At 44.2% G+C, this 25,925-nt stretch overlaps 1 protein-coding gene across 2 annotated transcripts in view; it reads right to left on the bottom strand.

Moving 5' to 3' along the window:
• Nucleotides 1-15,607, bottom strand: part of KCNJ6 (potassium inwardly rectifying channel subfamily J member 6) — a 116,037-nt gene extending 100,430 nt beyond the window's left edge. For both annotated transcript variants that reach the window (XM_088667908.1, XM_088667909.1), the window contains exon 1: nt 11,455-15,607. The gene's annotated coding sequence lies outside the window, so the exon portion shown is untranslated. The remainder of the gene's footprint in view (nt 1-11,454) is intronic.
• Nucleotides 15,608-25,925: the final 10,318 nt, after the last annotated feature.

The raw sequence follows: 25,925 nt of genomic DNA, 5'->3' as shown, positions 1-25,925 counted from the left end.
GCCCGGGCCTGCCCAGGCACCCCGGCCCACTGGGAGAAGGGAAGAAGGCAGTGTGGAGCAGTGGCGCCCCCTCCCCCACTCAATCTGGCATCTCCGGCCCCACGGGAGACAGACAGGGCCATGAGAAGCTGCTGGGTGGCCTCTGGCACAGCGCGGCCCCGCTGTGAGGTGCGGGGGCCGCCATGAGGCCCCCCCGCCACCCGGCATGCCAGGCCCTAACGCTGTGCCAGGGAGGCTCTCTCTGCTGGCTCCATGGCGTGACCATCTGGCCTCCACTGCCGGCGGGAGGGCTCCGGGAAGCCCTGAGGCCTTCCGGCGTGAGCGCCTCCAGGGAAGGTAAGAACTTTCCTTTTTCCTTTTTTTTAAGGGGGGGTGCGCCCGAGGGATCCCTGCACCAGGGCGCCCAATGAGCTTAAGACGGCCCTGGACGAAGACATCCAGGACAGATTGCACAATGAAATCCAGAAGGAAGTGTATAAATTTGAGCTGGTCCTCAGCGTCATCTTCAGAGTGATCTAGACAGAGGCTACTGTGGCGAGGGAACAGGGAGAAGCCAAAGGCAACTAGCAAGAGCTGTGTAGAGGTCCTGACATTGCTGCCCCTCTTTGATTGACTGGACATAGCAGAAGTTTCTGCAGAGCTACTACAATGTCAGTATAAGTCAATGAAAAGCTTTCTAGCACAACAGCAAAATGACACTGGGTGACAGCTGATGGAACTGATTTCCGTTCTTTAGAAAGCTGTCGCGCAAGGACCACTAGTAAATCAAAGTCGGGGGAGATTGCATGCCTTTATTAAGGGACCATTTACACAGCAATTCAGTTGCCCTGTTTGGTAGTGACTAAACAAGACTTTCTGCATCTTAATTGTCACCTGTCTATCATATAAACTAAAAGGCTTTTTTAAAAAAGCAGGTACCTTTTCTCTAGAATAGATAGTAAAATCTGAAAGCTAGGCTAGGTTTCCTCTCTGTCAGGCAAAATCCCAAATTAGAGAACTATTCACAAAATATAGTGTAAAACACCTAGAGACAAACACTGCCCCCAAAATCTTTTCACTCAAGCTTTGATTTTTTTTGGCCAAGTTTCTATCCAATGAGAATTTTAGCACAAAACAAAGTTACTACATGAGCCTTGAATAACAGTTAATATTCAGATATCAAAATACAGCAAGATTAAAAGGGAAATAATATTTTAAATGAGGTTTTTCTTGTTTTTAATGCTTGCTCACTACAACCTCTCCAACATAATCCTGCAAGAAAGAAGCTGGAATCTTTATTGTCCTCCACAGATGGCTGGAGACCAAGGGATGATCACAAAATGTCCAGGTCTGGATCCAAATTAGATTATTGGGTCCTTTTACTCAGGGAAAACTCCTTCCACAAATAGAAGAACAACTTCGGATTCAACATGCTCAACTGCAATAATGAAGGCACTGGCTTATTGGCCACAGCTACAAGATTGTGGCTCACCAGAAGACAGGACCCTAGACCAGAGGAGGTCATCTGGACCCCACTTCATTTTTCTGGATTCTCCCATGCAGACAGGGAACACAAGGATCTGGCAGGAAATGCCCCAGAGGGCCAATCAACACCATACATTTAAATCACATCCAAAGCATATTAATCCCCACAAAAGAACCCTTGGAGTTGAGAACTGCAGCTCTGTGAGGGGGAAGTTCCCAGGATTCTTTGGGGAATGTCATACACATGTGCTGGAGATGCATGGCATGGCTCTGGCCTCAGCCACCTCCACAGAGGATGGGGAAGGGGAGCAACCTGCTATTTCTGATTGAGATGGTCCCCCTTCAGCCAGGCTCTCCCCAACGAAGGTGCTCACAGGGACATGCAATTATATCATAGCAATGGATCTTTCCCCCAAGCAGCTAGGTCAGAGAGAAGTCAAGGAGCCTATAGAATTATTTTCCCAGAGCTGCTATTAGTGCTGTCAGGGAGAAAACACATTGACAGATGCTTAGGGTATTGGTGGAGTCATATCTGGTAAAGGGCAGTGAAGGAAAAGGTGACTCACCCTCTCTCAGAGCACCATCTCCTTGATCCTCAAAGCAAATCTTCTGAAGGCAGCCCAATAGCAACATAAGAACCACAGGAGATCGTAATCCATTATATCCTTATTCAGATCTGTTTTGGCCCTTAAATTTCAATGAGCTGAAAGGGCCCTTAATAGGGTTAAATCTAGGAAGAATCACATACCGAGGGTTGATACACAGCTCTGTTTCCTAAGAAGCTTTAGTGCAGTAGTTGTAAATACGTAAGGTGGGGAGGTGACAACAGCAAATGTGTATCATGCAAGTCTAAACCATAATTGGCGGTTGATTCCTGTGACACAGATCTGCAGTGGCAAACCCAGGTATGTTTCTGTGTAATGTATGAAATGGTCCTCATAATTTCCCTTTTTCTTATGTGACTGAAAAAATTCTTCTCCTCATGGGGAGGTGGGGGGGGGCAGAAGATGTCCTGCAATGCTGCAGCACAAGCCCGAGCTGGATAAATGAATGGAGGGATCCTCTGATTAAATACTGCAGAACACAGTTGATTACACCATTGAATTAGCAGCTCGTTTTCTTGTCATTTTGTTTTTCCTTCCAGCCTTCGGCTTTCTTCTTTCAATCTATACATCATTGTTTCTATAGGAAGAAACATATGGGAAATTCAGCAGGAAAGAAGGCACTCAGCATCTATGGGTGAGGGGGAAAGGCATTCTCTGTTCTGAGCATCTGCAGGCTGTTTTTCCCTCTTAGAACCAGATTTGGATGTCCTCATTCACCTACTTCCACTTTTGTTCTGGAATGACCTGCCATTGGTACTTGCTTTTCCCTGAACCCGTTGCAAGGCCTCTTTATCTGCTCTGCTGAAACACTGGCTCCACCAGGCTCCTTCCCAGAGCCGTCTTTCCCATAGGGCTTAGTGGTGCATCACGCCAGGGCGCCGGCCTCTCAAGGGCGCTCCAGCGAGTGGGGGAGCTGCATGGTTTTGCCTTTCCATGCATGCCCACCAGCTTGCCTCCCAAGCATCTGCAGGAGGAGAGCGATCCTTGTAGAGGCTTAGGATGGAAGCTGCGCCCCGTCAACTATATGGCTGGCGGGCGTGTAGCTTTCTTCCCAAGCCTCCGTGGGAGGAGTGATCCCCACAGAGGCTTAGGCTGCGCTATCCTCCCGCAGAGGCTTGGGAGGGAAGCTGCATATCTGGCAGCCATATGATTGCTGGGGTGCAGCTTCCTTCCCAAGCCTCTGTGGGGATTGCTCTCCCACAGCGGCATGGGGGAGAGTTGCGCTCCCCGATGGCTGGCAGTGTGCAGCTTCGCCCCCCCACTATCCGTGGTAATTTGGGGGTCACTGGGTGGATATTTGCACCCCAGCGCCGCATCTGCTAAAGATGGCCCTGCTCCTTCCTCAGCTATCATCTACTGCATCCATTCCATATAGGAGCGGGGCAGAGATAGAATTGTATGGCATGTCTACCAGCTCTGTCAAAATACTAGCAACTTTTAGTTTCTCTCCACCTTGAAATATTTTCATTCCAGTTGGTCATTCCAATATAGTGCCAGAGGTTTGTTTTTTTCCTCCTCCCTCCCAATCCATTTCCCTTTTGTGCCGGGTATTTTTAGATTATGAGCCTGAGGGCTGTCTTGACATTTGTAAGTGGTCTGATGCCCCTCCCTCCTTTTTTTGGCTGAAGAGCATAATGAAAATGCATTAAATAAGTAAGAAATCAATTTCCAACCCAGTAAAAGCCATGCTGATTTGCTGGCTGTGGCACAACCTCCCACCTATTTTGTGGGAATTTTGTAGGAAATTACCCTGCCCTTGTCCCCCACAATTTTGTGGTGAGACAAGAGTATGGCAATTTCTCCCTGAGGTGGTAATTTCTCTCCCACTTAGCCCCTTTACTACAGAGCAGTCTTATAATGTCACAGAAGCTCATATAGCTTTGGTCAGAGTTTACTCCACTCCCCCCCCCCCTGAAGCATTTCACAGGAGAAAATAAGAGATGGTAGAAACTGTCTATAAACTGTCCAGAAAGTTGCTACAGGGGCCACAACTTGCCTGCTCCTCTCACCACTCACCAATTGTAATAAATTGGTTTGTTTATTTTATTTATCTTATTTTTATTTTACTTATACTTCTCCTTTGAGTATGAAATTTCCATGGTGGCTAATAACAGAACATTACTATTACTATTACTATTAAAAATAAATATACACACAAACAATAAAACAATAAAAGCTAATTAAAGATGTAAAACATCAGCAATTGATAATAAAAAAATTAAAGCACCTTCTATCAAACGTTTGTGATACTAAAATTGTTCAAAGCAAAGCTTACTTTATTACTATTACTTTCAATGGGAAGTGACATTTACCTCTCATTTCAGATACGGTAGTTATCATTCAAAACATGGAAATAATTCCTGGGTAAGTGTGATGTTTTAATGGTACACTGTGCCATCTGACCCTTACAGACATGATTAATATACAGGTAGGTATACAGGTAGGTAGCCGTGTTGGTCTGCCGTAGTTCTTCAGGTATCGTGCATGCACACGAAAGCTCATACCAACGACAAACGTACCGTAGTTGGTCTCTAAGGTGCTACTGGAAGGATTTTTTTTATTATTATGATTAATATAGTTAACCGAAACAGAGTATAATTTTCATTTAGTTCTCATCTGGCCAAGCATCTGATGATCTGATGTGAGGGCAATGTTAAGAGATTTAGACGAGGTGAAATCTATTTCTCAGACATAATTTTAATTGTTTTGTCTTTGGAGTGATTTGTCTCCAGAAATGAATCCTAATTTCTCACCGAATGAACAGTGTAATAAGATTTCATTTTGAAAAGAGATTTGAACATCTGTAGGAGGGTGAAATATCATTCCTATCTTGGAAAGTTAAAATGCTGGACTTATCAAAAACATTCCCCCCCCCCTAAAGAAAAGTATCAGTGAATTCTGCCCATCATCCAGTTTGGAGGTTGGATGGCTAAAGCAATTTATTTCCTCCCTTCCTCCATTTCAATAGCATTTAAACTGTATTTGAATAATTTTTGTCACTGGCCTATTAGCTTATGTAACAATAAACATTCTCACATATGCTGAATAGTTTTGTTATCAGTGCTTATGACGGCTCTTTTTCATTCTCATTTTTCAAGCTTCTATGGAGAGGGAGGCCATGGGAACCAATATCTTCTAGACCAATATTTTTAGCTGCTGTGTCTTATCTCTTTCCCACCCACCCCTTTCATACACAAGAAGACACGCTGTTCAGTACCAAATAATTAGGCTTACAGACAGCAGTTTCATGTTCTCAGTACCTTTGAGGTGCAAACTGTTAGCTTTCTATAAAGGAAGTAACAAACTGTGCTAGCAATATCGATTTCAAACTTTGGGCAGCCCAGTCCTGTTGGCTGGCAGGTATAGGTCCATATGTTGGACTGGGTTGGGGAGGGATTTAGGCCCCAGAATCTGCCTAAAGTGCTATTTTCTGTTTGTTTCTTTATTTCTTGCAGGGAACAACCTAGTTTATGCGGAGGGGCAGCAGAGATTTAATACCCATGACAGTGTTAGAAGATGAATCCTTAACCCCTCACCCCCCACAACTAAGCTTTGGCCAATTTCCCCTTCCAAAGCAATGTATGGATCTGGTGTGGTTAAATGCTGTGCTGGCTTCTGCTCCTTCCCTTGTTATACCCAGCCCTTTTTTAAGGGGTACTCTTATTTTCCTATTCATATTGAAATGCTGCCCCTCAATGAGACCAAACTTAGACCCACAAAATGTTTAGGGGTATGCATATCCCTGCGTCCCCCCGGAAAAAAAGCACTGGTTATACCTGCTATGCTGATGCAGAAATTATATTGCTGTAAGGAACTGAATCTTGGATTTACACAAGTGTGCTGGACAGCATGAACATACCTGGCCTTGGCAACTGCCTGGATGTGAGACTACCAGGGAACCATCTGTAAGCTACTCAGTCTTTTTGAGAAAGGGTGGGGTACAAATGGGAAAACCCCCCAGGAATCCTGACATTGCACTACATTGAGGTATGTGTTGTTGTGTGCAATGTGAGCATTTCATCACCCCACCACCAACCCAGTTGATTGTGCATGTTTCTGAGGATGACCAGGACTGTTGTGTGACATTGATTTTAGTCAAATCAAAACGTTGACTTGCATTCTTTGGTCTCGGCAGAGTGTGGGATGAAGAACTGACGGGGCATAAGCAACATCCCTCCGGGCTCGATCATTCTGCTATTGCATAAGGTGTCACAGAAAAACCAGAGTTCATTGGGAAAAGCTGGTCAGCAGTCACAGATAGACAAGCACTTGCGGACAGTGAGAAGATGCAGTAATTCTTCCTTTTGATTCTGCTGCCCAAATGCATTTTAAATCCCGATTCCTCCTTTCACCTTAATCCTCACCATTTCCTCCAAATTCCATGATCTGAAAAAATATATATTCTGTTGTCGGAATTATGTGTAACTAATATACACACTATAATCTGGTCATAGAATCTGGAGTTTCTACTTGCAATATTCTACAGAATTCATTATTTTCTACAGACAAGGACATGTGTAGTCTCTAGTTGATTGCCCCACCACCTCTTTTTCCCTCCCTCCCTGCGTCTTCGATTATTTTCACTAAGTTACAGGGTGAGATAACTTAATGACCTATAAAAACAAGACATTTGATTACAAATACATATTTTAAATTTTTCTCCAGGTATATAAATCTTCAGTTTATTCCCCCCTCCACAAAAAAATATGTGTATTTACTGCTTGTTGTCTGTTGAAGACTACGTAAAGTACTAAAAGGCAGTGTGTTTGTGAAATGTAAAAAACAAAACAATACACGCACATGCATTTGCACAGGGAACAGAATCAAAATGACTCATCGAAAGATTTCTTTCCTAACTGAACACTATTATTTTCTTGTTTTCCTTTCTGTTCTTGATTGTCTTGTATATCTAACAATAGATAGAAATAATGGTAGCAAGAAACAGAAATAGAACTAGCAATGTCAATGTGAAATGATACTTATGTACACGGCTGTATTTTAGGGAGGCTCTCAAATCGTATGCAGAACAGAGTACGCACTAGCGCTTTGGAAATCCATGAAGATCATTTATTTGCCTTTCTTCCTGCTACCATCTCCTGCTTCTTGTCACCACTTGAGAGCAGTCACCAACCAAACAGTTTTGTTGAGTGACCCAGTGCAGAGTTACTTGGAAGTTACTCCAAATTCAGTGTACGAAGGATTATGGCTGCAATCTTTGATCCAATTGCATATGCCACTTGATAACTGTTTGACATTCAATGTTTAATCTGTGCCAGAAGGCCCTTTAGTTTATTCGTAAGATGCTAAATCTGGAGTAGGTGTGGCCATAGATTTCTTTAGATTTCTGTGGTGCTGGAATGAGATTGCTTTGCAGACTGTAGCTGCAGTCCCCCAAACATGCCCACCATTCCACCCACCTTTCCCATTTGTATAAAATACTATTGCAGCTTTCGCCAATCTGTTGCCCTCCAGATTTGCGGGACTACAACGCCCATCAGCCCCAGTCTGGTGCAGAGGTGGATTAGGGAGAGCGTGACCGGTTTGGCCACCCTGGGTGTGGAGCCTCGGGGGTGCTGCAGGGGACACGGCAACTATGATTTAGAATAGGGCACAAGAGGCAGGGGGTGCTGCTGAAATTTGAGACCCCAAGGTCTGCCACTGTCTAGAGGACACCAAAATGAAATGGTGGTTTCATTTTGATTACTTTCAGGGCACAATTCTGTACTGACAAATCCTTGAATGAGGGGCTAAAGTATTTGACAGGGGCACAGCAATGTTGGAGGAACATCTGATATGCAACTGCCATGACAGGTCATGCTGGTATAATGGCTAAAACAGGGTAGCATTGTGGGTGGGGCATGGGTGGCAGCACACAGCAGGAGCACATTTATGCTGCATCCTCTCTACCTCTTCAACTCATTGACAGTGCAACTCCTCCCATTGATTTCAGTGGGGTGATATTTTTTTCTTTAAAAAAATAGCTAACCCTACATCAGTGATGGCCCCACACACATCACAGTGACAAAGCACAGGTTATGATGTAACTCAGCACCCAACCACACTACCACCCGTCTATAAACCCCACACAGGGAGACCATAACTGAGGTGATAGGATGCAGTGTGTGGCCCCATATTGCACACACTTAAGGGTTCACAAAGGGAACTCTGGGGATGAGAAACTATGGAGAAAGGATACATTGCACACAAAGGGAGCACTCTGGGCAAAGCAGGCTAGCCTCGTTAGATCTCTTATAGGCATCCTGCTCTTGACTTCCTCCACACACAAACACATAATACCAAATTCCACTCCAACAACTGGTGCTGATGCTGATGATCTATTAAATTTGTATACCACCCTTCATACAAATATCAGAGGGAAGTTCTGGGAGTACCAGAACAGAGCATCCCGTATGGCTAAGCAAGGGAAGGGGTGTGTGTGTGTCCTGCCTAACTGCTACAGAAGTCTCCCATGTTTTACGCACTCCGCCCTTATGTCACAGGCAAAAGTGTGCAGGAGTTGTTAGCTTTCTCTGATGTGGGTGTCAGGTTGGGCTCCATTGCCAGCCCAGTCCCTTACTAGTGGGTACAGGATCCTGGAAACATTTATGCATTTTTTTTAAAAAAAAGTCAGGCTGAGCCTGCATTTGATGTCATTAAGCCAATCTGCCAGCAGAGCACCAATGTGTCTCTGATCTGTGTGTGAGGTGAGTAGAGGTTTGCTCTGTTAGGATGTTATGCCTGTAACTGTCAACAAGTAAACCTTGGGAATGAGAATGGGTTTATTGCTTTTGAAGTCTATTGCTTCAAAAGGTCTGTTAGAACTCCTAAAGGGAAAACAACAACGAGATAGGTATGTTTAGCCTGGAAAATGATAGCCATCTTCAAATATATTAAGGTCTGTCACATGGAGGAGGGAGCATGCTTGTTTTCTCCTGCTCTGGAGGGTAAGACTCGAAACAATGGCTTCAAGTTGCGAGAAAGGAGATTCCGACTAAACATTTGGAAAAACCTTCTGACAGGTAAGAGCTGTTCAGCAGTGGAACTGACTCCCATGAGAGGTGGTGGACTCTCCTTCCTTGGAGGTTTTTAAGCAGAGGTTGGATGGCCATCTGTCATGGATGTTTTAGCTGAGATTCCTGCATTGCAGGGGGCTGGACTAAATGACCCTTGGATCCCTTCCAACTCTAAGATTCTATGATTCTATTCCATTTTCACACTTGGGAAACCATACACAGGCTCTTTGCAAGCCTTAATTAGTGCTTCACACTTTGTGATCCTTCTTCTTTAGGAATTCATCTATAGCACACTTTTGTCAGGTCAAGATTGCTACCTGTGGGAGAGTGTAATATAAATGTTAGCGACTTTGATGTGAGGTATATTGGACAGAGAGTTTCCGTCCCATCCCAGATGCAATGGTTTAAGAATAGAATACATTAGAGTCCCTCCTAGCCCTGTGGAACTGTCATTTTAGCACCATCCAATTAGTGGCGTTGCTCTACAACTACCGAATAAAAGCAAAATGTAAGTTTTCCAGTTCTGGGCGTTCATGAACTTAACTAAGTGGTACCCACTTACCCTTTTCATCTTCCAGACTGGGGCAGAGCTGTGCTTTTTATGCAGACTGCACTATGTCTGTACAGTGCATGCCGCAAAACTATTTCTTCACTATTATATTGGGCCCTGAAAAGTTCAAGAGATAAGCCAGCATGGGAAAAAACAGCTCCATTTCTCTTCCTATCACTTTTAAAAATTGCTTTATTGTTTCCACTTTCCAGCTACTGGAGCTGCTCTTCATTCCCAAAAACTCTTCTGATGCTGCATTGCTATGCACAAAGCAGACTACCCCCCCCCCCCCCGACAAAAAGGACTTGCATGCTGTAATATGTACAATAAGCCTCTCTCTTCCCCCACTTCACACCTTTCACTAGAATGCTAACTTTTAAACTGACCAAAGAGAGTTGGAAAAGTTTCAGGAAGCAACACCACATTCACAGGGCTGAATCGAGTGGCTGTTCCATGTTGCACTGTCCATGGTGCTGATGCATGCATGGTTTATGCATCCTATGCTCAGTTTAAGAGAGAGGGCGGGCAACTTGATCTTGCTGCAAGACATCATCCCAAAGCCACAAACTTTCTCTATTAAATCAGTGGTGGCAAGCCTTTCATTATACCACCCCGCCCCCCACTTACAACTGGGAAAGATACCCCCCACTCCACATGTTCTATGGAACTGAAGTTAATATTCCCTGAGTCGCCATGGTGATAGTGAGCTCTGTTCCTTCGAGCAAGACAAATTAGGCATCACCTCATTAGCCTAAAGACTTCTTTCGCTTGCTGCTTTGCACATCACAGAACTCTCTTGCTCCTCAAAAGATTCAGGAGGGAAATGGGTGGCACCGCATGACTGTGTGACATTGCGTCACAGTGCCACAGATCTCTTGTTCTTTTAATGACACCCCCCACTCTAATGTGACCATTGCTCTGCTATGATGCAAATTCAGGGTGCCATCCAGCGCCAGTGAAATCAGGCAGAATCCTGCCATGGGTTTCAGCTGGCACTCTCAGCCCTGCCTTTCCCCGTTCAAGCTTCGTGGGAATATTCTCTCCATATATCCTGGATGCTGCCATGCAGGTCTTTGTTTGGAGCATTCTACTGTTCTCCACACCAGCCTCGCAGAGCTTGAAATGTGGGATTAAGTACCCTGCTCAGTTACATAATTAGATAATGGTTTGTCTCCCTGTCGTCATGAAACAAACTAGCAATCCTTTGTTCTTAGTAAACAAACAAATAGATCCAAATAGGTTCTCCAGATGTGGTTATTCTTAAAAATCCACCACAGCCTCGTAACTTGTCTGATTTCAGCCAAGAGGTTTTTGCTAGGGAAGGGAGAAGAGAGACACAACTTTCAAGGATCTCGGGGCTGGGTGACTTTTACTATCCAATTATTGCTCTCCTCCCGAAGCACATCTGGCTGCATGGACAGAAACCAAGCCAACGAAGATACCCGCCCCTTCCCTCTCTTTCTGGTAAACAGGATCAGAGAACAATTGACACACACGCCTTCCCCACAGCCTTCTCCACCAACGTACCCAGAGTTCCGACCCAAAGGGAGAGAGAAACAGATCTGGAAGAAGTGGCCGGCTGCGTTTCAAGCCTCCCTCCATCACCTCGCCAAGCCTTTCCAGGTTTTTCACCGGCGAAGCAAGAAGAGGATGCGAAACGGACTGTCCCTTTGTTGCCATGCCGTTGGCACCTCCGTCTCCCAAAAGCACAACTTTGGGACGGGATCTGCTCGGGTGGGCAAGGGCAGAGGGGGGAGGGGCGAGGGCTGATCCCTCCTGGGCTTCGCGCACGGCGAGAATGAAGAAAGCTGCATTGCCTTACCTGTTCGGCGCACGGCTTCGCTCACTCGATCATGATTCCTCCCTCCGAGATCGAGCAGGGTGGGCGCGGGTGGGTGGCTTTTTTGGGGAAGCTGGTCGCTCACTTGAGGATGGAAGGTCGATTTCGAGCCCGTCTCCAAGGAAAGGGCAGGCGAGGCGTCCCGCGTCTACAGCGGTCCCGCGCTGCTCTCCGCGGCGCCCATCCTGCGCGCTGCTCACCTGCCTCTGGATCCCTGTGGTTTTCTCCACACGCGCAGCCGGGCGAGAGGGCTGGAGTTGAGCGGGCGCCCGCTCGTCGCCCAGGCGGAGTTCAGAGGGATGGCGAAGGCATCCGATGGGCACCACGAGGGAAGGTGGGGAGGCGGAATAAGAAGAAGAAGATCGGAGTGGAGCAAGAACAATAAAGCGCTGGCAGCGAGCAAAGTAATGGAGCGCTCAGGGACACGTCACGAAAGCCCGCAGCTTCAATGAATTCCGCTCGATCCCAGCCTGGGTTTCCAGTCACTGGAACAAAACAAGAGCAGATAAAACTTCGTTCAGCGCCATCTAGTGCCGAACCGAAGAAGTACAAGCTATGGCAGGTTCTCCCCACGACCGCTTTTTTTTTTTTTTTAAAGAGTGGAGATTGTTTCCTTTTCAGCTTAGAAGAGACTAAATGGAAACTTTACTGCGTGTGCAACCAACCTGCTCCGTTTCCTGGGAGCAGGTTTTTATTTTCCTGAGCTGAGGCAAAGGAGGACAGACGCTAGATTCCTTGAAGTAGGAGGGGGACATGTGGAATTCATAGAGAGTTTCCTTCCTTCCTTCCTTCCTTCCTTCCTTCCTTCCTTCCTTCCTTCCTTCCTTCCTTCCTTCCTTCCTTCCTTCCTTCCTTCCTTCCTTCCTTCCTTCCTTCCTTCCTTCCTTCCTTCCTTCCTTCCTTCCTCTTTTTCTCTCTCTCTTTCTGAAAAAGGCTGTGTGGATTATCCCTTTTGGCAAAGAAAAAAGGAACATTTTTGGCAAGGATAAAGAAATTGAGAGACATAAGCACATTGGCTGTGGCGAATTGCACGCTGTGTGGTAGGATTTTGAAGCTTTGCTTGACTTGACAAGGTCCACATTGAATAACAACAAGCAAGAATTTTAGAGAAAGCTTCTGGCTATAAATGGGGAATTTAGAGAAAGCTTCTGGCTATAAAAGGAGAAGATAGTAATGAGACTTTGTAGGGCAAAGTGGTGTAGATTCAAAAAATGATACAGGAACATTGGAAGCTGCCTTATACTGAGTCAAATTATCCACCATTCTAGCTCAGTTTTGTCTCCACTGGCTGGCAGCAGCTCTCCAGGGTTTCAGGTGTTGGGTGTTGAACCTGCGGCCGTGGGCATGCAAGACCTGTGCTCCACCCCCTGGGCCATGGTCCTTTCCCTAATGATATCAGCTGTTGGGATTCTAATCTGGGGGGTACAGATGAGGATAGAGGGCCCCCCCCATGTTTAGTGATCTTGGTAGGAACTTAACAGATGTGGAGTGGAAGCCCATGACATGTATTACCCTCTGGGCAAATCAATATGGTGTCTGTGTGTGTGGGGGGGTCCTCACTAGTGCAGCACTTTGAGGTAGGCCTAACTACACTGCAAGCATTTTTTTTATTTTTTATTTACAAAAAAAGATGAAATGTTTGGGGCAAGGGACAGCAGATCTATGGGCCACTGCAAAAGACCTGGGGCTCAGCCTTCCCCCAAGCCACCCCTTAGCAATGTCCCTGGTGACAGTGCATCTCTGATCACCGGATACTGGGTGGGGACAAGCAACAAGCAAGATTGGTGAGCTCCATCATGCTTCATGAGTTTCCAAAGGGTGGCTGTCTGAGGTTGGTTGAAGAGAGGCAAGCCCAGTGGTGGCTCATGCTCATTGTGACTGGTAGGGCAAGCTTCACTTGACTCTGGACCCAACTGGTCCTTCACTATATTCAGCAAGGCAATTATTGACGGTGTGTTGACTGCTTCAGCCAAAGCTGTTGCTCTACAGGGGTTAGTGGATGACCATTGCAGGCTAGCATCCTGTTCTTAATGTGGAGGCATATCTCTCTCTCTCTCTCTCTCTCTCTCTCTCTCTCTCTCTCTCTCTGTGTGTGTGTGTGTGTATGCTTGACCACCACCAGACTTGCTCTTTCATATTCCTGTTTATTCTTCTCCATTGCTTAAACAAGACCAAAAGAGACTTCTGAGCCCAGGGCATGGTCCGAGAGCACATGAAACTGCCACACTGTGAAAGCCGGACACTTCTAATACCGGCAAATTCTAGATGGGAAACTGCCCTGTGATTCCATGTAATTAACTCCAAGCTTCCTGAAGGAGGTGTGCAGTATATTTGCAGCTAACAAATACCACTGTCTTGGTCTTCACTTTATTAGCGGAAAAATGGGGAAGAATATTTGAGTAAATTTGGCCTAAGTCTAGTATTTATGTCAATGAATCGGTACAGTGAACCCTGGATTTGATCTTTGTTATAGTCCATGTGGGATGTTTCTGGGCCTTGATTACATCCAGCATGTAGCGCTGACATGCAGCTCGGGAACTAGAGACCTGCAATTTCTAAACAGTAATGGCTTAAAAAAAAAAAGACACTTGGGAAAGTGTTGTCTACAGGCTTCTGATGCTTTTCTCTGGTTTTAGTAATATAGTAAAGCAGAGTTTCTGTTAGTTAGGAGGTCAGGGAGAATGTTGGCTTATATGACCAGCGACCACAGTCCCTAGCTAAAATATTTGACATTGAAAGGATGGTTAAAATGAGTGTTTGGAAAATGCATCTCAGTTGGATATCAGTAATATGAACAGCCAATTCACATGACTCAAGTGGCATGTTAAGAACATAAATGTGAGTCCAGTGAATTTGCTGCACGCACACACACACACATCCCGCTTGCCGCAACTTACATTTGTTGCACTATTGGCTGCCGTACTCACAAAAGTGTGCTGCAAAGTGGCTCACATATTCACCTTTATTTCACCATGCACTGAACTCTGTACAGGTCCATCTTCCCACATTTTCATGCAGCAACTGTTTGGCTGAGTGAGCTGGCTCTGAGATTTGTGCATTCAAAGGGGAGATTTTCAACAGCAAATCTGGACCTTTTAATAGGAAAACATGAACATAATACAACCCAAGATTGATATTCCACCAACGCTCCTTAGAGACTAGCCGAGATGCTCTATTACATGTTGAATTGGTCTTTTCATGATAAACGAAGAGTGATCACTGCCTTTATTATCTTACAACATTGTATTAGCCTTGGGACTTGACCCACAAGTTCTTTATTTTTGCTCAGATGAAAAGCACGGGGTTTTGAACAAGATTCTTCTCTGATTGCAAATAATACTCGCGTTCCACTGCACTGAAAGAAAGTGTGACAGGTTTTTTTTTTAAATGCTGCCATTCATCAGTACCTCTAATAGTGCCATGTTTAGTTCCCTTTCAAAATTGACAAGGAATTAAAATGGCAAGCAACTTTTACATATGATATTTAAAGGGCCAGATTCTGCTATTGTGGAGAATATTTTATGCCTCGTGGAGATGAGATGCCATCTGTTTGGAAAATTTTCAGAGCAAGCTGCAGACCCAGAAAGGGGAACAAAGACAGCAGTGGGTGGAAACTAGCTAAATAAGCTTTGTTATTTGAGTCACACCAGAGGGAAATTCCCCTTGTCCTTCCTTCAGTATTTCTTTTCCAGCTGCTGTGGTATTTGGCAGCTAGACTTCCAAGGCTGAGAGGTTTTAAGTCAGGAATCCCAAGGAGGTGCTGCTCAGAATGACTTATGTAGCAAACAATAAATTGCATTACAGCCTTTATTCTTCCAGACATTAATTAAGATATGTAATTATCACAAATCCTCAATTTTTAAACAGCTGCCAGGGTCTACATTTAGGACTGCTGCATTTGGATATATGGAATAATAGGGGAGAGGGGAAACCCTCTGGTTAACTAAAGGTTCTCTGTGTGTAAAAGGTTGTGGAGTTGTTGCTGTAATTCAACTGCAAAAATCTATCTGATGTCTAGAATAAATCTTTCTTTGTTTTCCCTCTCTCCTATGTTAAATCCAGTACACAACTTTTCCCATATTTTCCCATATATTTACATATGAACTTCACAATGAAACATTCCTTTTATATCAGCCCCCTGCCCTTGTGTTGCTTTTCCTTGCATCATGTCATCTCATTCTAAATGGCAGGTGTTTGGCTTAGATCTTGTGTTCAATAATGAATTTGACTGGGCAATATGTAGGGAGATGGTTGTGGGCTGTAGTGTTCAATGGCTATCATCGTTCAACAGAAAACGCCAAATTGCTTTGATTTTACTGCCTCCATTTTCACCGCTTTCTGGATGCTTGGCTCATCTCTCCCATGAAAGGCAGCTGTAAATGTTGCCACTATGCTTTGCTGTGCCATGCGACTGCTTTATGATATATGATAATCAGATTATGTTGTCTCCCTAATTTACAACCTCATTAACCTATATGGGGGAGAGGGAGGGAGAAAATAACCCTGTTGATCAGAATCTGTAACCAGAATGAATTATCAAAAATCTCATCTTGTCCAATTGTTACAAAGATGATGTGAATGCCGGAAGAGTGTGCACATTTAGGGTGCATTGGTTCATTATTCTGTAGCTAGATTCCTAACTGCAGCATCCCCGCTCCCTATAAACTTTATTGAAGTCCACTAAGTCATAGCCTCGGTCCTCTATACCTGAAGGAGCGTCTCCAGCCCCATCGTTAAGCCCGGACACTGAGATCCAGCGCCGAGGGCCTTCTGGCGGTTCCCTCACTGCGAGAAGCAAAGCTACAGGGAACCAGGCAGAAAGCCTTCTTGGTAGTGGCACCCACCCTGTGGAATGCCCTCCCATCAGAGGTCAGAGAGATAAACAACTACTGTACCTGACATTTAGAAAATACCTAAAGGCAGCTCTGTTTAGGGAAGTTTTTAGTCTGTGGTTTTTTAATGTATTTTGATGTTTGTTGGAAGCCACCCAGAATGGCAGGGGAGCCTCGGCCAGATGGGCGGGGTATAAATAATATATTATTATTATTATTATTATTATTATTATTATTATTGACTATTCAGTACTAATTCTGCAGCTCCCTATCTAACTGTCTCTCTCTCTCAACTTACCTGTTCTTACTGTAACTTCTCAGTTGAAATCCCCATTATGGCTCTCTCTGGCTTCACCATCATGATAGCAAAATATTGCCACTCACGATCAGGGGCAGTAGATCACTGAATGGGGGGTATACTAGGTGCCTTCATGCCATTATTGTCAGTGTCCTAGAGGCATCTGCTGGTTACTTGTTTGAAACGGAATCATAAACTGAGGGCAAGTTTAATGCTGCATCCGAGTTCCAAACTCCAAAATCAATTCCCCTTCAATCAATTTACACCAGACCATTCAAAGCCCATCTAGATGCTCCCAAATATTTTCCCTAAGCCACCAACAAAGTTCTTTCCAATAAATTGTATCTAAAGCATTCAGAGCCCACCAGATCTCCCATAGCTATCCACTTTCTGCTAGTTTAACCCTCACAACATTCAGATCCCACTCAAACCCTCCCAATTCAATTTCCCATTTATTCCCCCCAAATCTATTCGCCTTTAATTTATTGACTCCCAGACATTCACACCCCCCAACTTAATTTCTTGTTCTGTGGTTCATCATGCACTAGCATATTAACAGTGGGGGCTCAAAGCCTTAGGTCCTGCCTGCCACATTGAAAAAAGAATAAAATTAAAATACAACTACTAATACTCACTGCATTCATTGGATGATGGTGGTGATTTGCCCCCAAGATGGCTGTTTGGTGCACTGCATGTCTTCTTAATGGCACCTTCCCCAGCTTGGTGGTAAACTCTGTCGAACTCACTGCAATGTGCTTCCAAATAAACACACAGATCATTGGGCTGCCACCACTGCCACCTACTTTTTAAAATTGTTATCAGATGTGTGCGAAACCACAGATAGTGCACACCTTATCAAAACAGCCTCTTTTTCTAACCACCAGGAAATCTGAAATCAATAATAAAAGGAATTACTGCATAAGCAGTGCCTCAAATGTAGCAATTAGAAAGCAGTCAAAACAGATAATTATGCTTTTAAGCAGCTACCTTTCACCCTTCCACTAATCTGTTGCCACATAAAACTTGGAAACTTATTTCCTTTTCTTGGTGAGGCTCCAAGTATATAATAGATGATGTAAGAAGATATGGTTCGAGTGTTTTATTTGATTCAAAAAGAAATAGCATGCACAAACATATCTGAAACATTATGTAGGACAGGCACCCCCAAACTGCGGCCCTCCAGATGTTTTGGCCTACAACTCCCATGATCCCTAGTTAACAGGACCAGTGGTCGGGGAAGATGGGAATTGTAGTCCAAAACATCTGGAGGGCCGAAGTTTGGGGATGCCTGATGTAGGATAAGCTAATACTTACCCAGAAGGAATCCATCAGCTTGCATCCTGCTGTATTCTCTGTTATAGGGAAAGACTTCACCAGAGTCCATAATGGCTTGACTAGTCACTATGGGCTAGTTGTTACGTCATAGACTGGCATGCCTGATAATGCCTCCTTAGCTCAATATTCCTGTTCCCTGGTAAACTTAGAATTGGAGATCACATGGGCTGAGCCAACAAAGTTGTTCCTTCCTGTGCCAATTATCTCCCTCCTGGAGTAAGGCATTCTACTCTTGGTGGGCGGTGCTGGGCAACCTTATAGTTAGTTCCTTTCCTGCCACCCCTTTTACTCTAAATTTATTGGAGGATCATGGGATGAAGCCTTGGGGTTAGGGTGAGGGATGACCGCCGCACACCCCCTTGGAAAAAAGTAAAAACCATTCCTAAACCTGAAATTACTTCTGCTATATATACTGTCTAGCTCAGAGGTGGCTAACCTCCCACTCCCCAGGCCTAGGGCCACATTCACCCTTGGCCAACCATTTGGGGACCACATGACCTCAGTTGGTGTTGCCACCCCCCCACCCCCTTGTGCCCACACACTCATGAACAGTACAGGCATATATGCACACAGAGGCATGTGATCGCAGCGTAAAAAAACACACATTACAGTTCCCTTTGCAAACACCCCAACCATCTAACTCAAGGATAGGCAAACTAAGGCCCGGGGGCCGGATCCAGTCCAATTGCCTTCTAAATCCAGCCCATGGATGGTCCAGGAATCAGCGTGTTTTTACATGAATAGAACGTGTCCTTTTATTTAAAGTGCATCTCAGGGTTATTTGTGTGGCATAGGAATTCATTCACCCCCCCCAAAATAGTCCCGCCCCCCAGAGGGTCTGAAGGACAGTGGACCGGCCCCCTGCTGAAAAAGTTTGCTGACCCCTGATCTAACTCAACAAGCACGGTATGTGTTGAATGAGGAGCCCTCTGCAAACTTGCAGCAGTTCCTTTCAGGTTTTATGTGGGCCATTTGGCATTCAGGCTTCATGTGGGCATTTCAATTAAAGCAAATAGCCCACATAAAATCTGAATTGGATTTAGATTTAATTTTTTTAAATGGGGAAATTGCTTTGGTGGAAGGGAGGGAGTCATTGTTTCATGCAGGTGACATAGCTGGGGATGTTCACGCTTGACCCTTTCATTACATGTCCTCTCTTCCTACCACTTGTTATAGTAATTTCATTGTGATCTTTTCCCCTCCCTAAGTCCTGAGCCAAGCAAAAGGAAAGCCAGCCCAGAAACATTCCTGAATGAGACTAGCCTTTGAGCTCCAGAGGTTCTGCACCCCAAAGCAGCTGTGAGGCAGCCAGAGCTGATTACTTCTCTTCTCCACTGTATTGCACAATGCAGTAAAAATGCACATGATGGGATTGCTCCCAGCCAACCTTATGAAATGTTCAAGGCAAGTGGAAAAATGGGTTTAAGCATCCCAGTTAGACCACCAAGGGACTGGTGAGAGGGCTAATTCAAAAGTCAGGTAATCATCATCAATAAATGGATTGTACTTGCCACAGGCCATGACAAATCCATACAATTGGCTTAAAATAGAACTCAAACAGCTGCAAATAAAAACAGTGACCGTATGTTGCGAGATAATCAATAACAGGGATACGGCCATGGCTACACTAACTGAGTTTCAGTTTAGACTTCCAAATCCCCCTTACGATTTATGGCAATTTTATCCAGTTCATTCTTCCTAATCTCTCTCTCTCTCTCTCTCTCTCTCTTTTTTGGCCACCAGATCAATTCAGAAACAACAGGTTCATCTGCTCTAACATTTAACAATGTGCATATGTCTTGAGGGTAGGGGTGAGCAAATCTGTCAGTTTTGGTTTCTCTCCATGGTGCCATCCACATGAAACATTGAAAGCACACTTAAAACACACTGCTTTCCCCAAAGAATCCTGGGAATTGTAGTTTACCCCTCACAGAGCTACAATTCCCAGCACCCTTAATAAACTATAATTCCAACAATGGGGTGGGGGAAGCAATGTGCTTTAAATGTATGGTTGCGTATGCAGCCTGCTTCTCATTTTTACAATCGTAAGTTCAGTTCTCCACATTTACACACACACACACACCCCTCAGGAAAATTCATCATTTTAGTTTGAATTTAGCTTGAATTCAGTTCTGCATAATATGCATGTTTTTTCCAGCAATTTCCCCTACTATAATGCATTTTGGGACGCTATTTTCACTAAGATACATGTTTTTATGCATGCTTTCTCCTAGCATATGAATTTTGGTAGACACGACTTGGCCCTGCCAAATTTGGAGAAGTGCCCCTTTTGAAGGATGGCTGCATTTTGTGTCATTTCAGGGAGGATTCATTGGGGCAAATTTGCCTTAAAATGTGAACCGAACCGAATTTCTTCCCCACCCATAGCTGAGAGGGATAGGATGATCTCACTCTCCCTTCCGCAGGTATCACAAACTCAAAGTGGCATGGTCAAAGATCACTGAGAGCTATCAGCAGCCTTCTCTCCTTCCAAATGAGTTCCAGAGGAGGAGAGACTGATGGCTCCAGTGATGGAAAGCCTTCATTTAGCCTTACTGAAAAAGAAGCACATCAAACGGTTCACACACTTCATTGTCCAAATAACTCGTGTGCTCATTGTGCTTCAGAATGTGAGCCTTAGTTCAAGGGGATCTCTCCTCCCCCTCCACACTACTTCGGAAGAGAGGGTTTTGTAGATCAAAACCCTATTTGCACAAGAATCCCACACCGCTTTTCTGGGGGTGCCGGAAAAATTAATGATGCTGTAAGTCTATTTCTCTTCTTTAATAAAGCATTAGAACTGATCGTTCTGGTGTTTTAGACTCCTTCCCTGGCGCTCCTGAGAATCATGAACTCCTAGAGCTCTCCTCTGGCTCTATAGTCTGTGTGCAGGTCAACACACAAACACATAGGAAAGTAGTGGATGGTTGGTGAAGGACCATGAGTGAGAGGCAGGGAGGGGAAGAGCTCCCAGGGTGAGAGATTGGGAAAGCTCCCAGGTGAGAGCTGGAAGAGTCTCCATCCTGTGTGAGACAAGGGTTAAGTGCTACCTTGGAGAGAGGGATCTGCATTTTCTTTCTCCTTTGCTACTTCTTCCCTTACTATGCATGGGAGCCTGCTAAATGTAAACTGAGCAGAGCCTGTAGATGGGCTTTCTTATGCCCGACATTGCATGTAGGGGAGGGATGTTTTCCCAGATGTGTTAAATATTAGATTTCACTGTATGTGAGATACATCCCAAGACAGCTTTACTATGGGAAAATAAGGATGAACTGAAATCTCATAGCTTTTCATGTTAGAAGCTAGGGTAGGAATTTCTATCACCCCTTCCTTAAAAATGGGTAACACAGGGCTTTTTGGCAAATGTATTCATAGGGCAGATTTGCACAATCACATACTGTACTTGGGAGTAAATAAGAAGAAGTAACCACCATCACCAACACACACTTCACTAGGAGTCCAGAAGCACTGAGCCAACCACTATCAGAGATGGAACGGTAGACTAGATAGAACTTGGCCTGATCCAATAGGGGCCGTTCTTTGGTTCATTGTGTTTGAATTAGTCATAATACCATTCTCTGCGTGTCTGTGAAAACCTAAGTAGGAGGAGCTGTAATGCTGCAAATGTCTCATAATGGGAACACTTTAGTCTTCCAGTGCCAACTATAAGAAAGCTATAGTGTTGCAAAAATAATGTTTTCTTATTGCAATGTTCCTTTCTCTCCTGGAAATGAAGTACTATTTTTACTTCCTTTGAGCAAAGCCATTATTTTTTTAAAAAAGCAGAAGCCTCATCAATGAGGTTATATAAAAATGCAGGCCAAATCAGCTGCACAGAGACACGCAAACTGTCTACCAGCCCAGTGAAGCTGTACAGGTTCCTTGAAGTCTGTAACAATCTCTGTCACTCAGCATGAGTACCTTGTATTAGGGACTTTGAATTGTACAGCTTGTGTGTGAGGGATGGCAGGAAAGCAAAAGAGGCAGCCAGCCAGGCAGCCGCCCACACAGTGCTGCAATATGCCTGCTACAGGCTGCTGGTGAATGCAATCTCTCTCAAAAACCCATTTGCTTGCTTTCAACTTTTCAGGTTTCAGCTTTCTGTTTGCTTGATTCATTTGCGATGGCCTGCAAAAAGCACCTGAGTGGCCCTCCAAGCCATCATGAAGGAGACCTCCAAGACAATCCTCGTATTGATTTTTCAATCATGCGAATCGCTCGGAAGGATGCGAGCAGTTGCTTTTGTTGTTTTTCTCATTTGCAGTTCTTTAGTGGGCGCTTTGCAGAGCTTTTCTGTGCAGCATGAGGCTAAGCAATGGTAAGAGGGTGGGGGAAGCAGACAATTGCAGGACTTGTAGTAAGCTTCCATGGACTTTTCATCATATTCATGGATTGTGGTCACATGAAATACATCAAATGAAGTGGACTTCAGTAGGTGTGTGCATTTGGCTCTCTGTGTTAGCTAAATGAGGAAAATTGGGGTGATGGGGGAGCCTCTCTCCTTTCTGAGTTGAAATATGATGCCAATAAACATCTATGGATCAGAGCTTCACAAAGCCCCAGGGCAACTCACCACTCTGTTTCTCATATATATCTATGTTTATTTAGGCCTGTGGAAGAAGTGAGGCTGTCCAAAATGTTGCTGATGCACATAAGATCTCTGGATTTGTTGTTGTTGTTGTTGTTGTTGTTGTTGTTGATAAAGCACTGAAATGAAGTCAAAGGCACCATTTAAGCTTCTTAAAAAGCTTTCAGAAGCCTACATTGCTCTGCTTTAACAAAAATTAAGCAAAGCCCAGAGCTCTTAAGAACTCATTGGGCAGCATTCTAGACAGCCTCATGTTGTAAGGCCTGTTAGAGACCTGTAACAAACAAACATCAGAAAGAAAGGCTGGTGTGAGCTGCACAACACTCAGGCAGGTTTTAAATATTACCTATCTAAGGTAAGAAAGAGACTGAAGTGTAGGTGGGTTCCCTCAAAGCAAGACACAGTGGTAACAGCAAGAACCTTTACTGAACTAACAGAACTGGACAACAGGGGCAAAGCAATTGCTTATATACATTTCTGAAGGCCTGGGCCACTCCCACTGTCAAAGTGATTGGCTGTCTAAACTCCCAAACTGTGAATCACAACTCAGAGCTTAAGGGCCTGAAATGTTCTGTGATTGGATATCATGTATCAAATCAGAACACAGGGGCTCAGATTCCTTAGTCCAGACTCAAGCTCAGGCAAACACAGACCACTGAATACATAATAGAGACAACCCCCCCCCCCCGGCTACCCCTTCCCATGAGGGATTGTAGGAGAGTGAATTCCTTTTTCTTTTCCTGCAAAAAGCCCCAGGACCTATTTGCCAGCAATCTGGCAGGTTTCATCCACTATGGGGGGGGGGGGACTCCTGTGCCTGTAAAGTTTATCCAGTTTGGTCAAAAGGGAAAATATATATAGTAGTTTGAAGATTCCTCATTATAGTGAACTTCATTAAACATAAAGTGGCTTGGAACATAGAGGACAAATAGAAGTGGAGACTGCTAAGAGCAACTCAGAAACAGATGGGAATTTAAAGCCCTCCTGCACACATACAGATATGAATACAAGGCAAATCTTGGGGCTCATGCATGCCTCAAGGCTACAGTCCATGAAAGGTTTATGCCATAATAAAGTCTGTTAGTCTTTAAGGTGCCACAAGGTTCTTTATTGTTTCTGCTGCAGCAGACTAAATATGGCTGCATAGCTGTACAGTCCTTCTAGGGCAGGGCTGGAGAAACTCCAGCTGGCAGGCCAAATTAGGCCCACCTGGATCCTCCATTTGACCCTCTAGGCCATTTTGGACAAGCCACACCCACCCGCTCAGCCCATGACATCATACATGGGCCAAAAAGGGGGTTTCTGGCACCGTTGAGCAGTAGATCAGTGGTGCCTTCAAAGCTCTTTGAAAGGAGCATTGAAACGAATGGGCAAATGTGCATGTGTTGGTGCCCCATGTGTAGAATTGGCATAAGTGATTCTGCTATGCACTCATGAATTACTCCTGTGAGAAAATGTAGAGTTAATTCTGGAGTCTTACAGACATAATAGACAGATTTTTCACAGGCCTGGCATGAGGTTGCCATGGTTTTTAGGCACATAAAACTCTTGAGAGTGTAACTTTGCCTTCTAAACTGTAATATGGGAAGCAGCTTTCCTTTTTAGCTGGGTTTATTGCTTTGCTCTCATCCGTTTCTTTGACCTTTTCTGTAGAGTTGAACTTCTAGTCACTGGCGTTTCACCCCATCTCTTAAGAAGAGGCTGTGTCTGTTCCAGCTATGGATTCAGCCTCCTTCACAGACTTCAAATGTGCCTACAATCTGTGGTTTGGTGGGAGCTTCACTTCAGAAACAATCTTTTCCTGAGCTGTTTCCAAACTTCATTTCTACCCAGATAACAATGTTCAAACAATTCATTCAGAGGGGCAGCCTCCATTACGAAAGCGATTGTTAGGGGGGGGGGCTTGGGTTCTTCTGTTTTAAAAATGGAACTGCTTGTAGAGAGTTGAATGTAGCAGCACAACCCAAACATACAGCACCAAAATTATTAAGGCTAAAACTCTAATAAACTTCATTAAGCACCCATAACTGAATGGCAGCCCTCTTTGAATGTGACCAGGATACCTAAAATATTGTCTCACCTCTTAAATACCCAACTGATCACTATGCTCTTCAGAAGAAATTCTCCTGCAGATGCCATCTCCTCAACAGGTCCAGAAATCAGGCCTTTAATCTGATAGCATCCATCGTTTGGAACTCCCTCCAGATACTTATCAGAAAGGTACTGTCTGTGTTGTTGGGTTTTTTTTGTCTGTTGAAGACCTTCCTTCTTCACCAAGCCTTTGAAGTGGAGATCTTTATTCCAGTCCAAATCAATATTGGATTTGAATTTGCTCTTACAAAGAAAATTGCCTTTAATTGTTTTTACATATGAATATTTTTATTGCTTTAAGTTGTTAGAATTGTTTTTATAAAATAGTATAATTGTTGTTATAGCTAGTGCATTTTTTGTGTGCAGTTGCTTTGAGGTATTTTATGAGAAGCAATTAATGAATGGAAATAACTAAACAAATGAACAGGTAAAATGTTACACCCCAGTGACAAGCCTCTTTGTGACTGTGGAGGTAGACGAGAATGACAGGCTGCATTCACATGACAGTTTATTCCATTTCCCTAGTGTTTCCCTAACAGTTAATTTCCCCATTATATGTGAGCTTTCATGTAATGTAAAAATCTCTTCTGGAAATGTAACAGAATATAGCACATTGGGTGTTAATTTCTGTGTTATTTGCAAATAGAAAGTTTCTGGGGGCAAGTAATGCAGAAATGAGCTCTAAATTTGCACTATGTATCCAGAAGTAGCTTTTATATCATGTGAAAGCTCACATATAATGCAGAAATTAACAGGCAGGGAAACATTGGGGAAATGGAATAAGCTGTCATGTGAATGCAGTCATGGAGTCTTCCAAATTAGTCTTCCAAATTGGAGCCCTGGTATGGGCTGGGAAGTGGAGATGGTGCTTGCTTGTCCTTTGAGTTGATGTCTAATTCAGTGCCTAAGGCCATCACAGGGAGAGGGAATGGCCAGAATAAAGAGGTACACATCACAAGGCGCTGAAGGGAGGAGGCTAGCATTCACATATTTATCTGAGAATAATCAGTGAAATCTTTGGCTGCAAACTCCTGGTCACCCAACACTGCATCATTGCTAAGATTGGTTGATACCAACAACCCACCCAGCAGAGTCTCCCAGGGACAATATCCACCAGATAACGAATTTTAAGTTGCAGCAAAAATTTGTTTCACCCCTGCTGCTATGAGCTTCCATTAAAATGGAAGATACAAGATTGTTACATAACAGATATTGAGTCACAATGACAATGCTGAATTGCTCAGTATGTGTATGCAATCTATTTCTTATTTTCTGAAATGGTCGTTTGAAATAAATTGTAGTTGGAAAT

The sequence above is a fragment of the Zootoca vivipara genome, chromosome 4 (genome assembly GCF_965207765.1).
Source record: "Zootoca vivipara chromosome 4, rZooViv2.hap1.1, whole genome shotgun sequence".
NCBI lineage: Eukaryota > Metazoa > Chordata > Lepidosauria > Squamata > Lacertidae > Zootoca > Zootoca vivipara.
Note: the sequence above shows the minus strand (reverse complement) of the source record. Positions and strands in the feature narration are given on the sequence as shown.